Source organism: Wasmannia auropunctata, unplaced genomic scaffold (assembly GCF_000956235.1).
Source record: "Wasmannia auropunctata unplaced genomic scaffold, wasmannia.A_1.0 LD334204.1, whole genome shotgun sequence".
Taxonomy (NCBI): domain Eukaryota; kingdom Metazoa; phylum Arthropoda; class Insecta; order Hymenoptera; family Formicidae; genus Wasmannia; species Wasmannia auropunctata.
In genome coordinates this window covers 369,680-389,526 of record NW_012028686.1, presented here as the reverse complement: position 1 = coordinate 389,526, position 19,847 = coordinate 369,680, and the positions used below count along the sequence as shown (strand labels likewise).

At 39.3% G+C, this 19,847-nt stretch overlaps 1 protein-coding gene across 1 annotated transcript in view; it reads left to right on the top strand.

Annotated features, from left to right (window-relative positions):
- The first annotated feature begins 3,170 nt into the window (after nt 1–3,170).
- The window catches only part of LOC105459175 (hemicentin-2), a 261,045-nt gene continuing 244,368 nt past the window's right edge, over nt 3,171–19,847 (top strand). Inside the window, exon 1 of the mRNA XM_011704973.1 lies at nt 3,171–4,519. The gene's annotated coding sequence lies outside the window, so the exon portion shown is untranslated. The remainder of the gene's footprint in view (nt 4,520–19,847) is intronic.

Genomic DNA, 19,847 nt, shown 5'->3' with positions numbered 1-19,847 from the left:
TGATTTTTCAAGTTCAATCCACAATAAATTGATTGTTATAAATGTGAAGTAATCTGATTTGCAAGAAAAATATGCTTATAAGTAACGAAGAGCAGTAGATATTATAATTTTAAGTAAAAATCTAAAAAAATTATTTTTATCTTTAAAGTCTGAAATCTCATTTAAAATCTCCATGGAAAAGTGTGATATTCTAAAAGTATTTCGTATCTCATTTGTCCTGCTCTCGCTTTATTTTCTGTATATACATAGATATCTATGCTTTTGTGAAATCGACAGAATAAATATAATCGAACAACAACTACGTTCAAAGTATCGTTAAAAATAACTATCTATAGAATAGTTGGCATTGTTACACGTCGTTCTTCCGTTTGAATAAGGCAAGACGATCCGGCTGTAAGTAGGTATCTATCTTTTGCTTTTTATATATATCTTTTTCCGCTTTTATTATTGCATATTTCATCGCCTTTCCTGGATGGGATGCGATAGAATAAGAGAACGACTTTGTTGTGAAAAATGTTAAAATTATTATTCCATTCCTTAAAAGAAACAACACGATTCAAAAGCTCGTAGCTCCCGAAGTCGTCGCTCACCGAGGTCTTATTTACTCGTTTGTATCTACAGATTCCAGAGAGAGGTCTTTTTCTCTATTGCCTCTCTCTAAATCAATATAACGAGTATGATTCGAGAGCAGTTGCGTGTATAAAGGATATCAGTCTGTATAGTTCGTGAAGCAAACTTAGTTGAAACAAAATAGTTCTCTTCTTCTTTTTCCATCGCATGACTCGTCTATAGTATGAATCCGAAGCTTCCAATATCTTATCTTATGTGTGCACATATATATCTCGGGAATACGTATTGCATGTTACTAATTAAATGTCAATTCGTAAATTGCAGTTCGCGTGTCTGCATAATGTTATCATTATAAAGTTACAATAAATTTACTAAATATATTATTATTGTATGCAATAAAATTAACTTGAGTTTTGTTTACGTCGGTCTTATTATTTCCTGATATACCTGATATATTAAATATAATGTAATCATATAGTGTTATAATGTGTAAATATGACAAATTTTATTGTGTATATATTTAACAGTAATAGTGTCTCTCGAGAAACGGCTTTTTACATATCCACCGAAAGTCTCAAGCCTATAAATCTTTAAAGAGGCAAATCGCCTCCCTCCTTCTAATCCCCTCTTCCTTTTCTTACTTTCCTTAGATGTGTGGCTCTCGTTACGGGACCAAAAGAATCCGGGATGAAAGGGAGTTATGAACCAATCGGGATTCTCCACCTTCTTCGTTATTTATTCAACGACGCTACATATACGCACGCAGACTAAGCCTGAATATTTTATGATAACTGTGTTACGTGCGTCTACGCCCCAGGTATCGCGATTCGCGTTTGATGATCGTCTTGATCGTAAAAATTGTTGGAAGTGTATCAAAATCGCTTGCAGAGGATCTCCTGTCGCCGAGACTTCGTTACCCAGTTAAAACTACATATATGACGAAACTAAATTGGGTTCGAGGGAAAACAAGCTGTTCAACTTAATTTTGTCTTACTACAGTCTTAATATCATAGAGATTAGCACAGCAAACGTATATTCGATTGACCTATTTTCGATCGACAATTAACATTATACATATATGTTTTCCCTTACATTAGTTATTTATAAATCTGATGAAACCTTTAGCATATGCGTATTGAAAAGCACTTTTATTTCTGTGCAAAGCGGAAACGGATGACTTCAATATCTTGAAATAAAAAGAATTGGTATCCTTTGTTGTTTGAAAATATAACATGTATGTACATATTGATATACAACAATCGTATTTCTATTTTAAAGTGAAATGAACTTTCGAAAGATGTTCTTGTTCTAACTTTAAAGATCTAACTTGTTTTGCATATTAAGATCATTATTATTTTTATCAGAGAAAAAAGAAGAGAGAGAGAGAGAGAATTATGATATATCGCGCAAACGCTTTGAATATCGGTGAATTTAGCAATGAGTTTAGAGATAAACGTTCAGGTCATTAAATGGATTTTGATGATTTGACTCGTGCAGTCTAATTAACGGACAATTTTTACAATGAGGTAGAATAAAAGAATTTTCAGACACGAGAGAAATTATAAAATCAATAGAATCTCGGTGCCGGCTCGTTCGTGCTGCTTTAACTCTCTTTTCTTACTGTACAACTCACTCTTTTCTTATTCCATCTTTCCCCCTGTTCTTTTATTAACGAGTAATCGCGGCCAGCCGAGACGAGATACCCTTTTTATTTGGGTAGCAACTGTGTGTGAGTATACATGTATACATATGTACGTATATGTGCACGTGTACTTTAAATCCGTACGTGCACACGTATATGCGTACACGCGCGTGTATGTACATGCGTATGTATATACTAGATATATATTTTTCCATAAACTATTATATAATAGTTTATTTTGAAAGTTCATTTTAAAATAAATATCGGTAAAAAATATTTTATACGCTTTGAGTCAGCCATTTTGCAATATTTAAAAACTTTTTCAAAATTTCTTGCTTGCTTGTTACACACATTTTCATTAATATTTTTTAATAAAAATAATAGCATAATATATATTTTAGCCTCCTCTCGTATTCTATTTTATAAAATATTCTGAAAGAGAAGTATTCGAGAAATGGTTCATCTGGACTTTTATGTCTAATTTAATAAGGAAAGTAATTTACTAATCTAATTATTTTTCTACCTAAATTCTTTACGTATCTGACCATATATTGTGAGAAACCTCTATCGATTTATAAACAATTAAGATTAATATTGTCACTGTCAACTCTTTTCTCTCAATCGATCTACAAGTCGAATCGCCAATCAATGACACCTCGCTTCACTGCCAAATCCTGGCTCGGTCCACACCTGCAGGTATGGACATTGGCTACGAGTAGTACGAGTCGACGTTCTCTCTGGCACCCATCCTGTCGCTCGCTCTTTTTCTCTCGCAAAGGGTGGACACACACTCGGGCCTCGTCGTCGTCCCCACGAATTCCAGGGATCAATGCGTCGGTGCACCAAAACGCCTGCGCTACCCCTCCTTCGTATCCCTCCATCCCTTCCTATCGTCCCCTCCACGCCCGTTCCACCCAGCAGCAGCAGCAGCAGCAGCAGCAGCAACGGCGGCGGCGGTGGCAGTAACAGCAGCGGCAACAGCAATACTATCACAAGCACGATATATCGCGGTCAGCACCGAGCTACGAGACACCCTACTTCCCACGCCGGTGGCACGGCGCTGGCGTATAGCCCGGTGGTAGTCTCGGTATGCCGGTGTAACCGGTTGTGAGTCGGGAGTTTATTCTCTTCGAGTGTAGGCACAGAGCTCGCTACCCTTGCGCTCTGCGATCTACTCACACCCGCGATACTCCGTCCGCCTCTTCCACCACCAGCACTGTCCCCCGGTGCTCCCACCCCGGCGGTAACGCTCCCTCCCGCTGTCGCTCCCTCCCGCGTGCGCGTCGCCCGACCCTCGGAAATTCTGAAAGCGGTTCGCGCCTGTGCAACGCGGGGGTGGCGAGGGACCGAAAATCGAGGTGAAAGGAAACTCCGCGGATCCGGCCTAAGGGTCTCTCCTAGGGCTGATGTGTGTCGGCCGTGCCCCCTCGCGTGTGCGTCCTGCGAGCGCGAAAAATTCATACACACGCGCGCGCGTATGCACATACACACGTACATACTAGCGCATGTATTCGCGCCCATCGTGAATACGCGTGTACCATACGTGTGCCGTGAATCCGTGACGTATCGCCAATATTTTCATTGCCGCGAGCAATCGCTCTTTCTCTCTCTGTCTTCTCTCTCTCTTTCTCGTTGTGACCCCCTTACCGCCGCTCCGGGAAGGAAGGGTGTTCGCGACGCGCGAATCGGTAACCGGGATCGCGTTCCTTCACCGGAGTACGCGACGCCGTAGTGACGTTCGATTGCGCGGCCAGTTCTCCAAGTGACACACTTTCATCCGCGAGAGAAGAGAAACTCATCTCGGCGGGCTCTGACGGTGGCCGCGGTAAAAGAAACTGTGCGGGATAGTGTGATCATCCTCAAGTGCACGCGACAATCTGCGAGCGCGAAGTGGGAGTTTGACAAGTGTGACATGTCAGTGCGTCATCGTCGAGCTCATTGTCAGTGACCATCCCAAGTTTTTTTTTTCCTCGGTGACTCGCGGCCGATAACACGTTTCCTTTATATGTCGCGTTAGCCAGCGGATCGCCAAGTGCGGAGTAACTGGCTTCCGGTCCCACCGCGCTGTGAGGTGCACGATCGAGAATTCGGAGGCTCCCGGTGCGAGGGGGATCATGTGTCCCCGATTGCAGCCCTCCTTTGAGGGTTGAGTCGTCCGATTCGGTGTCGCCCGATCGGCCGACACGGGTCCGCGAGTGTTGTGTTACGCGACAAGCTCGTCAGCGATCAACTGCCTGAGGACATCCCTGTCGTGACGCGAGGTGATCTCGCGGAGGGCCAACCGTGTACCACATTCTCGCGCTGCAAGTGAGTCCCAAATCACTGCAATTTCATGGTTCTCGATAGTGGCGTAGCGTTTGCTCTGTCCCTGTGTTTGGATTATGCGATTACGGATTACCAGATTGGTGATCGACGTCACGCCGAGGAGAATTGATATTGATGGAAATCTGTCTAGAGAGCCGTCGGATAAATGGATTCACATCCACGATGTCTTCACCGAGTGATTTTGGATAACACTTGTCATTACGCGCGAGCGCATATGTATAGAATGGACAATTCTATATTCTGTTGAATATGTTAATCTTTCGTTATATTTAGTCCGTACAGTTATTTAACAAACAGAAGTGTCCAACACACATTATTGTGTCCACATACGTATATATATTATACGATGTATCAGAATTATCGCTGGTTCTTTTTTTTTTGCATTTCCTTTTATCAATTTGGATTCGCTTTTTCTTTAATAATAATATCAAAGTACCTATATAGCTTTGAAATTGTTCACGATTAAGATTAAAGCGACTCTTATAATTTGACACAATTTTTTTAGAAAAGAGCCCACTTTACAGTTTGATCAAAGGATTTCTGTGCGCAGATATGATAAAAGTAATTTTAAAACATTTTACATATTGTTATTCTTTGGATGCACGATATTAATTCAAAGCTTTCTTGAAAATGATAATACCTTCATCATGCATTACTGTTTAATTTTAACAGTAATTTTGATGATTAAAGTACAATCACTATAATGCAAAAATAATAGTTTTTTGTTTAAAAAGTGATAAGCTGTAATAATGGATGACGCGATATTACAGCGACTAATTTCATTAAATATTAATTTGTAATCGGTATAAAGCCAAAAGCCATCAATTTCAGTTCTCCTTTAAACGTGAAACGATCGTCGCGAAATGCCTAATATCGTTAACTCCCATGGCACCCGTAAGAAATTTTATCTTTCGCGATTTCATCATAAAACTATTAGGCCTCAGGGGTATCTAGTGCCACGGCATTTCATATCGAGCCCGTAATCGCGTAGATCGTTTCAGAAATTGTGGGTTATCGGATGGCTAAGTGATAGATTTTTGCCACTCGTCTACACCCCGCTAGAAAGTCCTTGACGCCCTTATCCGCTTTGAAGAGCGATTTGTCACGATTAAAATCTTGAAAGGAATTTTCATCATGTACAATTCGAGTTACTGCAAACCCGATCAGACCCTAGACTCACTACAGATCTCGGGTATCGGCGAATTACAAAGCCTTCTGTCGAGACGCGTTGTACATCGTGTTATCAAGGATCCTCTCCTATTCAAGCCGTTTGTTTTTCTATTGTGAAACCTAGCGCGAACCATGGACACGAATCTCTTTGATTATCAATGGCGGATTATCGGAATCCTGCGATGTCGTTGTTAGTTTGACGAATGCACCTGCCTCGTCGCAGTAATTTCATGCCGCGAGTTTCATGCGGTTTTCGCGGGTTTTCGAATGTTTAGTTTTCATCTCGTTTTCTCTCTTTTTTTCAGATACATGCCACAATTAGGTCATATTTCATTTTGAATATGACGCAATTTTTAATTGGCACAAACACACGATATATAAATTTTGTAAAGTGTAAATATCGCGGGAGGGTAATTTATTTCTTGGAACTCAAGGCCACTTAAATCGCTATAAATCTCGACTGTGCGAGTGGATAAGCCTCTAACACGGCGCGTGACGTGCCATTGATCATCACGCAGCATCGTTCGCGTGGTTAAGGTCTTAATGTTTGCCGCGTCGATTTTACTGTTATTAACCCGGTATGCGCGCACATAATGCGGCGAGATAAGCGGCGCGATTATTGGTATCCAACTACTCGTTCGTTCTCTTACAATGGAATATTTTACTTCAAACTATCTGTAAACGAGTATATAATATATGTGTCTTTAAGCGCGCGCAGATTATACATTTTTCATTTTCCACACCGTTGTGGTCATTCACATTTTAATTCAACACTTTAGCTGTCATTTATTTTTCAGATTGAATGATCTAATAAATTGAATCTAATAAAATAAATCTAATAAATTAGATTCAATTACACGTCGATATTTCTTATCACTTAGGAATAGAGCGCTTTTTGCTTTTGGTTATTTCTACAAAACTCTGTTAATTAAAATCAAAATATAGATCTGTGATGTATAACAGTACGATAAATTTCGTATTGCATACCAAGCTTTGGAGTATTTAAAGATATTACTTAAAGATTTATTTCAATTTTTTCAAATCTTTAAATAATATTTTTAAATACTCCGAAGTTTGATATTAAATTCAAAATATAGATCTGTGATGTATAACAGTACGATAAATTTCGTATTGCATATCAAACTTTGGAGTATTTAAAGATATTATTTAAAGATTTATTTCAATTTTTTCAAATCTTTAAATAATATCTTTAAATACTCCAAAGTTTGATATGCAATACGAAATTTAACATACTGTTATACATCACAGATCTACAATTTGATTTTAATTAACAGAGTTTTGTAGAAATAACCAAAAGCAAAAAATGCTCTATTCCTAAGTCATAAGAAATATCGACGTGTGTAATTGAATCTAATTTATTAGATTTATTTTATTAGATTCAATTTATTAGATCATTCAATATGAAAAATAAATGACAAATAAATAAAAATAGAATACTAATATAATTTGCAATTAAAATTATCTTAATTCATGACATGATCACAATTAAATTATCGTAAACTATAAAAGGTATTCTATATTGACAGATATTATCTAAATCTAGATATTTTTCTTATTATATAATGTCCCTCGCGCTATTTCGTGCAAACTACTAGTCGTCGGAGAATTCAAACCCAGAGGATGTCTGTCGAAAACCCGGTCACACGAGCGGCGCAAGACGTGTGCATTACGTTATGAAAGCAGTTCGCTTCGGCTACACAACTTAACCGCGTCGTCCTTTGAGGAGAGCCCTTCTTAATTTAATTTATTACACTATCCGTCGCGATTGTGGAGTTTCCGGATATAACGCCCCGTGAGTCAGGTCACTATAAATTTCGGGACCTACGCGAGCGGCGAAGTACGCTTTCATACCGCTATGTGATGTGCCATTGATCATAGCGCAGACACGTAGCTCTCGCGTAGCTGAGGGCTCGAGGCTTCGATGTAGTTACGTTAATTTTACGAGCCACCCCAGTTTTCGTCCCCCCCTCTCACCTCCTCCCCCCGCCCTCCTCGACGTTTCGCTCTTCTAGGCATAGTAACGCCGTCAGGAAATTACATGCAGTGGTATGTCGACAAGTGATCTCCTCTTCTTCTATGTCTCCCTCTCCCTCTTTCTCCCTCCCTCCTCACTGCCTTTGTTCTTGAACCGGATGTTTCCCATCTCTCGACCTGACCCCTGTTAGTCAATATAACCGCAAAGTGTTCACTTGGGAAGATTATCCCTTTTTATAATCTGTTTTTTTTTTTATAATCCTACGCTCTCTCATATTTATCACAACGCGTTTTTAGACCTTTCTAGCTGTTTTATAATTTAATCATGCTTTTTTTTTAATTTCCGGCAATTTATAACTGGTAAAAATACCTATCCGGTAATCAATATATTTATTAACGTCAATTATATATGCACACCTTTACACACTTGTGTGTACCTGTAAAATACATATACGTAAGGTACAATAAATTACATAATTTGCATAATATATTATTCTCTCCATTATTATATCGTTTCGAAAGTTATAGGAAATATTTACCGTTCAAATTAATCGTTTATTATGCGTGCATCACATTTCCGCTATTATATTCCAATATGTATTTTTGACAGCAGTGTATTACAGAAGGCAAACGTGCAGTACGCGGTAAGCAATCTAATATATGAAAATAACGCATACCTACCGTATACGCGGTAGGTACGTACATATAATTTCGACCGGTATGTTGACGAAAATCGTTTACACAGTCACTGTCACCGCGCGCGAAATCAAACTGTCTGTATATCCTCCTCCCCACCTCCTCCGTCCCCTTCTTATGTAATCTCCGCGTCATGCACTTACGAATTTCCAATTTCCGTTACCGGTACTTACATGCTGTTTCTACCTCGCCTTTACATAATACGTATACTTTACGTAGTTGCGCAAGCTACTCTCCGTAGCGCAGGCAAGAAACCCCCTGTCTATAGCACACCTCCTGTCGCCGCGTGTCTTACGTTTTTGTTCGCGATATCGACCTGTCATTCCTACCTAAACTTGACTCTCGCGACAGGACAATGAACATCACTGCCTCGTCTTTGCCCTCTCCCCTTTCCCCCCGGCTCCTATCCCCGGGATCCCTTTGTCTTCACTTACGCGACCCTCGCCCGCCTTTGGACCGCAAGTCGAACGAGAGCAAATTAGATACCCATTAACGTCGACTGGCGAGTTCGAAGTCTTAATTGCAGTCAACCCTACGGTTGTTTGCTCACGAGCACGACTAACACGCGTTATATCCGGCGCTACAAGGGTCCTGTCGTATGGTACACCGGGGTGTTTCCTGCTCGAGGAATGAGATTGCTAAAAAGAGGGGAGACGGTACCTCGTATAATCTTGAATAATCCCGGAGTAGGATCTCGCATCGGGACACGGCTTGCGGCGTGCATGAAAACTACGTCATGAGAAGTTATGGGTTAAGAACGTCGAAAGATGAGCTTCGAGATTGAAATTGATGATGCTGGCACGTTACTATGGCGAAAACAAGGGGAAGAAGAACGAGGTAGAAGAAAGAGGAAGTACGTGGGGTTGTACGTGTACGTTGATGACGTTTTTGTAATTGAAGCAATAATTTTGGACTTTCAATCAAGGCATAATAAGCACAATTTTGCGGTACGAAAAAATAATGGTCTCTTCATACTGTTTTTATATAAAAATTCTTTTATACAATTTTCCTGTTTAAATTATAATCATAACAAATAAAATAATTATGTGAAGTCGATATAATTTAAAAACATACGTTATATAGTATTTTTGATATCGTTGGCAATCATTGACGGCCATTCAAATGTCGTAAAAAAACAATAAATATTTCTGATTATTAAAGTTCAAATATTATTTGAAATAAAATCGTGAATGTATTAAAATATTTAGTATTCAGTTATAGCGATACAAAAGCAAATGTTCAATGATTAATTATTTAGAGCTTAATAAGAATGTTACGCGAGTATTTGTATTGTCATTATCATTATTATTAATAGTGCATATTTAATAATAACTGATAGTTTCATGTTTGTTCCATCATTCATAAGAAGCATAGTGAGCGGAACATTTTGCAATATACCACTGTTTAATACTTTCATTAGATTGACTAATGATACCGCAATGAGAGAGAGAGAGAGAGAGAGAGAGAGAGCCGCACGGGATCAAATGAACCATTTTGTGTGTAAAAATGGAACGCGTTGCTGTCGCAGCTAAATAGAGATAAATTGGTCACGTTGATCCACGCGGGTGTTGACGACCAATGCGCCAACGAATCGCTTAATGACATTGTCAGGCTATTATAGTCATTGTACGAATTCAACGCCAAATACACAACGCTCTCTCAGCTCGACGGTGGTACTCGTTTAACATTCGCTGCTATACCGTGGATAATCGCATTATAGCGACCTATTTTAGATTCGCGGCTAATTCGCGATTCGGACAAAAATTGGAAAAACTCTCACCGCGCTTTTCCCGGGCGTTCTCTCTCACTCTTGCTGCCGCGGAAACAATGGCGCTTAATCGCGTTTCGAAAATCGCCGAGTAACGCGGCGTATTAAGCCTGCCGCCTGAAATCGCGGATATTAATTAACTGCTCGTGTCGGGCGCACCTCATCATCACGGAAAGCACGCGGATGTTAATACGGCGGCGTTAGTATAGCGGTGCACAAAACACCGGATAACTTCCTGAGCTTAATTAAAAGCAAAAGTTACACGGATAAACGCGGCGCCACGCCGCACGTCGCTTCTCCCAAGATTTAATCCCCCTCCCCCCTCACCCAGCATTTCTCGCGGTCATTGTCGCGACCTTAACGAGAAAATACCTCTATTACGGCTGCCATTTCACTAGTTTCCCCGCCGATGCTGCGGTAGCTTTCGATGTTTTGACACTTCGTGCACTCGATCGCTACTCCGTTGTACGTTCCAAAGGTATTGCACGACGGTCCGAACGACGCTCGAGGTCGATGACGACGATTCAAACTTTACTTTAGAGTTTCGCACCAATTACTCCTGCCACGCTTAAAACGTGAATTATAGCCGGTCTGAATAATTAAGGATGAGAGTTGGCAGGATGGTGGAGACAACGATTTGCCGACTCGTCAGCGAGAAACGACGACGACGGCGAGAACAACGTTCTAATTAAATCTCAACGCCCGCTTTTCTTGATCAATGATCTTTCTCTTGCCGCATTGCATTGCGCCAGATACGTTTTAATCTCGTATTTACAAACAGTTTCGCTCAATTTTTGTAATATTTTTTGTGTTTAACTATTAACTTGCAGCAATCCATTGATGCGTTATGATTTGGATTGCGATTTCTATTAACACAAATTCTATTAGAGAGATTTTCGGTAATTTTTCATTTATCGTCGCATTTCACGCTGTCGAACTAATAATTTTGCTGATAATATGTATTGTATAATAATATTTAGGCCTACAAATTCGTTATTATTAAGAAAAGGACACATGGAAAGAACAATTTTGCTGGATCCCGATCTGAAAGTAATTTTTATTCAATATAAATTTGTTCAAAATAATTTTGTTGGAAGGTCAAATGATTGTTAGAATATCAAATTTATAGCAATGCTTATTATTTTTAATTTTCAAACAAATTATTTAGATGATTCAACAAGAATTTATTTTCAGATCTGTATTTAGCAAAATTTTTAGACCTTTCAACAAAATCTTCCGTGCACGATGCGATAGCTATACTATAATAAATATGTATATACACACTACTCCCGAAAAGTTTTCGGACAGAAATAAAATTTTTATGAATTTAGATTTTGCACAATGTGTGCATGCGGGCATGTGTACATACACACACACTGTGTGCAAAATCCGATCTCCAACCTCCCTATAGTGCACATCGGATAATGCCAACCATACATGAGAAAAATACAAGGGTTACTTTAAAATGTTGTAACTTTGCAAAAAAAAATCGTAGCAACTTGCAATTTTTTTTCAAATTAAAGAAAAGGGTTCAAACTTTATGACGCTGCAAACTGCAGCGTCTCTGGAAAAATTTTTCCAAGGCCGTGCACTACGTCAAACATTGCAATTTTCATTATGACAAACATGCTTTTCAGATTTAAGAGTTTAGAATATAAGGGATGGCTTTAAACTTAAAATCGTTACAGAGTATCTTATATATAAAGTATTTCTTAAAATGCTAAAACATCTACTCTATGATTTAGCACAATGCCGCACTAAATTCAGTGGCTTAAAACTTCAAACATAAAAATTTTATTTCTGTCCGGAAACTTTTCGGGGATAGTGTATATTATTTATATATATATATATAATATTTAAGTGATAACTTTATAAAATATTTAATAATAATAATATATTTAGTAGCAAAAATATCAAACGCGACCTGAAAGGAAAGTTAAGCGAAGGGCACGTGTTAACGCTTCGAGAGTTTCTCTTCACGAAACGTCGTTCTGTCTCATTTCCTCTCAGTTCAATGTCAGATTAATAAGCGAATCGACTGAACAGACGGCTTAAACCGATCGATCATGAAAGTTACGGAAATTCCAACGGTGCGACCGGAGCTTTCAAGGAGCGAAGAAGCGGCTAACAATTGAAAGATGGTGACAAGATTTCATAATGCAGGATAATTTCCAGCGTGTTGAGGGGCCGGGGCTATAAATCCTTCATACGTCCGTATAAATTAATGTGCGTGCCTTAACGTATCCCTTATATCTTGTTCGCGTATAATGACGCTCCGCGCTCTGTTTAATGCTTTTAGTAATAACATCCTGACGATTCGTGCAAGAAGAAGTTAGCCGAGCGTATTAAATGGAAGAGCCGTACGTTAATAATCGCGCGTTACATATACGTAATCAAATTCGTCCAAAGATGTTATCGCGCGTATTCGTCGACGTCGCATGTCGACGGCGACATCATCGTCGTCGTCGTCGTCGTCGTCGTCGTCGTCGTCAGGGACGAATGACACGGGGAGGGGTGTAGTCAGGATGGGTCGAGGTGGGACCATTTACCGAGAATTTCAGAATACGCTTCATTGCGCTAATCCAATTTAATTAGAACGGCCGGATAATAAGCCTATAACGACGCACTTAGCTCATTAATAACGATCAGACTCCGCGCGCGCGGGAACAATTCCCGAGAAGCCATCCGCCGTTTTATCGTTCGTCGTTTGTCTTCCTTATCGCGCGTATCTTTCCGTCTGACACACTCTCTTCCCAGGTGGGGTATATAATACATATGAATTCCCTCGTCTCCTCTCTATCTATTCTTTCACACTTCCCTGACTTTAAATCCAGTCCGGATCTAAACAAGGGTCGCTCAACGGCCCACCAAGGACGACCCTATCTACTTTTGCGTACTTTGGATATCGGTAACTTCCTCCCGCTGATAGCAATTTTGGTCGACGGCAAAGATTCGTGATCGTATTTTTGAAAAGTTAATGATGCTGCGCGGCAAAACTAGTATTTAAAGTTGCATCGCCGAAAGATGAAACATCCCCTTCCCTTCTCCTTCGCATTAATTTATAGTGCAATTTACATAATCTTCGGAGGTATTATATGTATATTTAAATACACAAACTTTAAAGAAGTTTGCCGCAAGACATTTTAGATTAGACAAGAAAACGGTATCAAGAACTTCGATTACAACTTTCCCATCTGCGTCTTCAATATTTCTGAGAAAACTGACGCTTTTAACTCCCGTCCGACGGAAATCGTAATTACGAACGAATTTTCTCGTGCTCTCTTATCCCTTTTCGGTCTTTCCAGCTTTCCAGGTTCTTTCGGCTTTTCTTATCTTCTTTTCCTTTTCTCTCTTCAAATCCGTCCGGGCCGCGAGGTCCCGGGCACATTGGATTACAGGACATATAAGTAAAAGGATAATGCGTTCTATGTAAGGTAGGGGACAGTGATTGATAAGGATATATAAGCATAAGGGAAAATGCGACGATAAGCAATCGGAATTCTCCAGAGTAAATCCACCTACCGCCGAATGTCCCCCTGACGTGTCCGTCCGTCCGCTCAGGAACGTATCGTCAGGCGCGCATAAATCACAAGGATTTATTTGGCATGACTCTCGTTCGGCCTCTCGACGCCTTATGCAAATAACGAGGGGGGTGCCGTGACCCCGCGCGGCCGCTGCAGGTCATCTTGTTTTTATTGCATGCCGCAAAGGGTAGCAACCGAGGAACATCGCGCGGGCTGCGCGCGCTTTGGGTGAATTATATACGAGTGGACCCCACGGTTTGATATACGAGCCTAGTGTTGCCAGAATAGTCGCAGTCGTAATGACTCGCGTTTTAACTGTATCGCACGCACGTACGTACGCGTGCACTTGCGTGTTACCTAACTCACGCCCGTACGCGGAAAAGGAAGTCACCGATTTCTCGCGCGGCACACATAAATGCAGAATATTAATTCGACGCGCAGTAATTAATGTCGCGTGCCGCGTCCGCTGTGGTACGAGATATTCATTAAGCGACAGCGCCTATGGAATACGCTATCGTGTCTGGATATGCGACGTAGATAATGAACAGCGCGACTTTATGGCATAACGACAAAACCAATGTAATTTTCGTACCAGCCAAACCATATTCATTTGCTTCTACATAACGCGCACATCAAAAAGTCGCATAAGTAATATTAATATAATTCCTTCGTGTAACTTCTCGCGTGAACTTTGAAGACACGCAGTATACAAGGTAAATTCATATCCCAATTTAGACATAGCATAAATTTAATGCAATACATAACACATTTCAAGTTATCGCCAATATTATTAGTAATTTGATAATATATTAATATGTATTACTATTGAGAATTATAATTTAATGAAGTTATTATCATTAAATTAGCATTCAAATTTATTCCCGGACGCCCGCCGCTCTCATTATTCATCGTCATCTCGATAATGAGATGAGACAAAATATTTATCGAAATATTAGAATCACGCGAAACTATTCTGCTTTTCTACGACATTTGGAAGAATATTCGTCTAATTTTCACATCCAGACCTTGATTCGCTCTCGTTGCCGCAGATATCTTCGCGTCGAGGAATCAGCGCGACGAATCTCTCCTTGGCGAATCGCATTTTCTTCGACCCCGTGACTTTCCATCCGAGTTCTATTTTGCATCACGGAGGTTCGAAACGGAGAGAGAGGACGGAGTCAACCCTCCCGCTTCTAAGAAAGAGCATTGGTTGCTCGGAATTCTTTCCGCCTCGGCGAACACGACGGAGATGAAGCTATAAAGGAATAACGCCAATGAGCCCGGAAATCTCCCTTGGATTGATCGAGATTGACCCTTCGAGTCGTAATCTTTCCCAATTATGAAGATATCGAAAAATTATTGAACCTTTACACTCGAGCGTTTAGTGAAGTAGGTTTTACAATCTTAATGTTCAAGTAATTCACCGTTGAAAACGGGTCAACTCAGAAAGTATAAGTCTCTATTAATTTTATTCGTTAAAAATAAATCGTCTCTAATTTTGTAAACTTTAATTTTGAAACTTACAATTAGTTGAATAAGGCATCAAAATAAGGGGACTTTCAGAAAAGAACTTTAAAATTCATTTAAAAATACCTTTGGCAATTATATTGGGAAAGTACATTAAACGTAAAATAATTAATTATATGAGACTTTATTAACTCTTTTTTTTTACTCTCGGAAGATCACTTGAATCTGTGAAGCAAAGTCGCTTTTTTAATCATAGTAAATCTTAAAGACACGCACTTCATCACGAGTTAATTAAAATTCACACAATTGTTCCTTTGAACTCCTTTGAATTTTTTATCAGAAAACGAAACTACTGTAATTTCAAACAAATGATCTTTAAGTCAAATATTAAAACAAAAGGAATTATTTTTTTCTTTTTTAATTAGCATCATTAATTGTGAGAAACGTATTGTAGAAGAACAAATTTGATTTCTAATAATTAGAAAAGTAATTTTCCTCAATGAGCAAACTTGTGTTGTAATTTTTATGAAATCTTTATTCAAAATAAAATATTGTCAAGTCATAAACTAAACGTAGAGATTTAGAAGATATTTCCATGTACAAGTTTATTTCATCCAACATAACGAACTTTAGGCTTAAATAAGAATTGTGGCATCGCTAAGTACAATTTATCTTATTTTCTCCATGAGAGAAGAACCTTTTTTTACGAGATATCGCCACAAATTATCTCATTTTGCCACTAAGATTTGCCACGTGCGGATAAAAGATTTCTATGGTTTTCTCTTGATTCTAACTAGAGTCAAGTCCCGTCGAGTTTACGTCCGCACGAATGTCCCTTATAATTGTGGTGTAAGAGAAAGCCAACGAGGCTGACGCTCCTCGCGCGATTTGTCGGAGGTCAAGCGAAGGAGGACCGGCCAGTGACGACGAAGGTGGAGCCGCCGAGGCGCCTCTTCGCTACTATTCCGGAACTTTATTTCCCCGAGGATCGCTCTGCTAGAGTTTATCGCTCGAGGTAACACAGTCGTCGTTTCATAGCGCGTCTTTCTTTTTCCTATTTATCCAACTAGTCCGACTATCCTCCGTTCCCTTCCATCGCCCGACCGCTCTTCGATTCCCGTTCACGATGAACAATCACCCTTCGAAAAGAGATAATTTAGCCAATAGGAAAAAGAAACGTTATTTTCACAAATAGGATTTCCAATGTGCCGGTCTGACAGCGTACGTGTACACATTGATATGCGGCGTCTCATGGGTACCATGACGGATTCGGAAGGGTAGAATACATTCTCCTTTTCGGAGAAGGGAAAAGTGTTTGAATATAAATCGAAAATACTACTTTCTCACAAGTAGAATTTGATGGACTTATTTCTGGTTTACCGCAGAATTTTCGAATCTCCTTTTTTTCATGTGACGCATGAAACGTGGAATTTTTTTCTGAACAAAATCGATAATTCATACATTTATGTATGTTGATTAAAAAATACGATATATTATGTTAATTAGTATCAAATTATATAATATATATGTAACATTTTTTTATCTACAATATATCTAAAATGAAATAATCTAAAATACTCTCAAAAGAAAAACAAAAGATTATTTTAAGATTATTTTAAATTTTTTTATTGTAACATATAAAAGTATTAGAAGTTCTATTAGAGAAGCAGATAATTTTTTTTATTAATAACATATAAAAAGTTATGGAGGTACTATAAATTTTAGATATAAAAAACTTTGAGATAAGGTCAATTATCCTCATTTGTTCTCGATTGTCGTCATGCAGTACAAAAAGTAATGGCACATATAATTGTCAATTTGTTTTATATATTTATATTTTTAATCAAATTTTTATATACATGTAAAAAAACTTTAAGATAAGGTCAGTCGTCGTCAATTGTCGTCATACATTACAGCCCACGTTATTCAACACGTTATATGGTTAATGTCAAGCGTAAATTTCATAATAGGACCCCGTCAAAGCAAGTCGTTCTCAAATCCGGTAAATCCCTGAGAAAACTTCTGTCGAAATGCGCTTGTACACCCCGCCGAGAAAAAATTTGCAGGCGCTCGCGACTCTGATAAATACCCGGGAATTTATATCAGTCCTCTTCATAGCGGAAATATCGCGAGACTTGCGGCAGCATGGAAAACGCTTGTAAATAACCTGTCCGCCGCCATTGCTACCGAGCACGGACCAGCAAAGGGGCCGCGGGGTAATATCTCCTCGTTCATTAAAAGGACCGCGTAATTTCGACGCGGTTATGACGAGACATAGAACTCAGGCGTTCGAGCGTATACATGGAGGGTAATGTTTGCGCGTGAGTACATTTAGCGGCCCCAACGCGCCGCATTTTCGACTGGTTTCACGCGAGCGTTCGTGCGAGTCGTCTGATGGGTTTAATGATGGAAGGGCTCGCCGAGGCCCTGAGGTGGCAACGACTGTAGGATATAATTTCCTGTGATCCCGTTGTGCATATTTTCGCACCAAAGTCGCGCATAAATTTCACATGAAAATTAATTAAAATGTTGCTGCGCGGAAAATTGTATATTTTATTTATAATATAAATCTTTATTTCTCTCTCTATCTCTAGTAGTATTATAATTATTATTATAGATATGGATAACGCGGTTTAGATAAAATAACATTCCGGGTGTATACACATTTGTAGAAAATTTAAGAATTAATAAATTACAAAACGCTCGCAAAGCGTACATATATGTATATACGCTCACATATATAAACACACATACACACACTTATGAGTTATTAACACACGCATCTTATGATTTATTAACTTTCAAATTTTCTATAAATATATATACATGTAACAATGCAACAATAATTATAATTAATTGTTTATATTATATAGCCTGATTCACTCGATATAAAATTTAGTTTTGATTCTTTATGTTTTTCGAATAACATTCAAATATTGTGTCTTGAGAAATACATGTCCTAATTTCATAAAACGAATTCTCGCTGCTTATTGAAGCGAGTTGTAATAATTTCAAAGTGGACGTGTCGTATCAAACATTGCCCTACTTCCGGAATAATTATTACAAAATATTAGGCGAGAGGGTCGCAAATTCATTCAGCCACCGCGAGACTTCCGTGCGTTCTCCAAGCGGTGGCTAATGGCCTGGCATGAGGCAGTAAAGCGAAACCCGACAGAGTAAGCAGGTTCCATAAACGGGGGAAACAAACGGTCCGCTCAGGAACAATCCATAGCGTGGCAGAGCGCGGTAAAGTTCACGTAGATCGCGAGGTAGAAACGCGGCCGCGAGAAATCCTGGAGCATGGCCAACGAAAAGCCGGCAATCTCTTTTTATCTTATGATCGTACTCGTACTAGTGCGTAAGTGCGGGATTCCTCCTTATCTCCGAGGAATCTGACTGATATCTACCGAAGTATCGACGATATCATAAATTCAAGTTAGGATAAAAAAAATCAAACTATTTATGAAAAAAGTTTTGATGAAAAGAACGCGACGAGCTATTATAAAGGTTAAAACAAAATCGAAAAAATATCATTATAAAGATTCTTCCCTGAAAAAATATAAATAATTTTCTTCGAAGAAAATGACGTTTACAATCGCATAAATTTCTACCACAAACTGAAAGTGCTATTTTTATAAACAAACTTACTACAACGATATACGGATATACCATACATATAGACACATCTCATTTTTTTAGTCAAACTATACAGCTTTTCGCGAATACTGCTCGAATTACTGTTGTATGAAGTTCCCTTTATTCCGCAAATATTCCGTCGCGGAGCGTGCTGCTTTATGACCGCGAGTTTCTGACGAGCGCAGCGGCGGCGCAGTATGAATTCGCGGGTGGATGTATGTAACTTTGAAGACCCACCGCTGGAAAGACCTAAAACGAGAGAGAATGGGGAAATGTGCAAACGCGAACGGATGAGACGGGGAATTTAAGGGCGAGGCTTTGTAGGCGTGGAATGTAAGATTCGGAGTTTTAGATGGCACTTTCCGGAGAAGGGTGTACGCCCGCCGGCATCTTCTATCTCTGGATGCCACTTCCGCGATAAGACTGCTTCAGGGTTCCGCCGCGCCGCGCTATCTTGTTTCTCTGTATCTCTCGTCGTCTTTCTGCTCGCCGCGCCTTTCTACAAGCGGTTGAAGGACCCTAGATAAGCAAGTGGCGTTAACGTTTCTAGCCTCAACTCTCACTTTCGGTTCTAAATGTCCTTTGCCCCAATTTTTGCGCGATTCGAACGATGAGATGATTTGTATGATCACTGCTGAGTTACTTACTTTCGCCTTACAATTAGGTTGTTATTCTGCATTTCGCGAAATTTTAATATGATTTCAGCGCGAGATATAGAGACGTCAGTGAGATTTTATGTTGATTTATTCAACTCGTTGATTTATTCTTTTGTCAAATGGAATCGTTGAACGTTTTCGTCTTTATACTGTAATATGTGCTCATTACGTTCTTTAATTACGAATTCCATTTTACAAAGATGATCGTTTTCCAAGTTAAGAATATAAAATATTCAAGATAGTGCAATTACATTTGCAATTTAAATAGAAGTTAATCCACCTTGTGCATGTTATGTCGAGATATCAACACGTTATATATCTTGGCTATCTATTGACTTTTTTTCAACCCGTTTTCATTGGCGTGCACACTATCCTTGTTCATGTTATCGCTCGCGTGC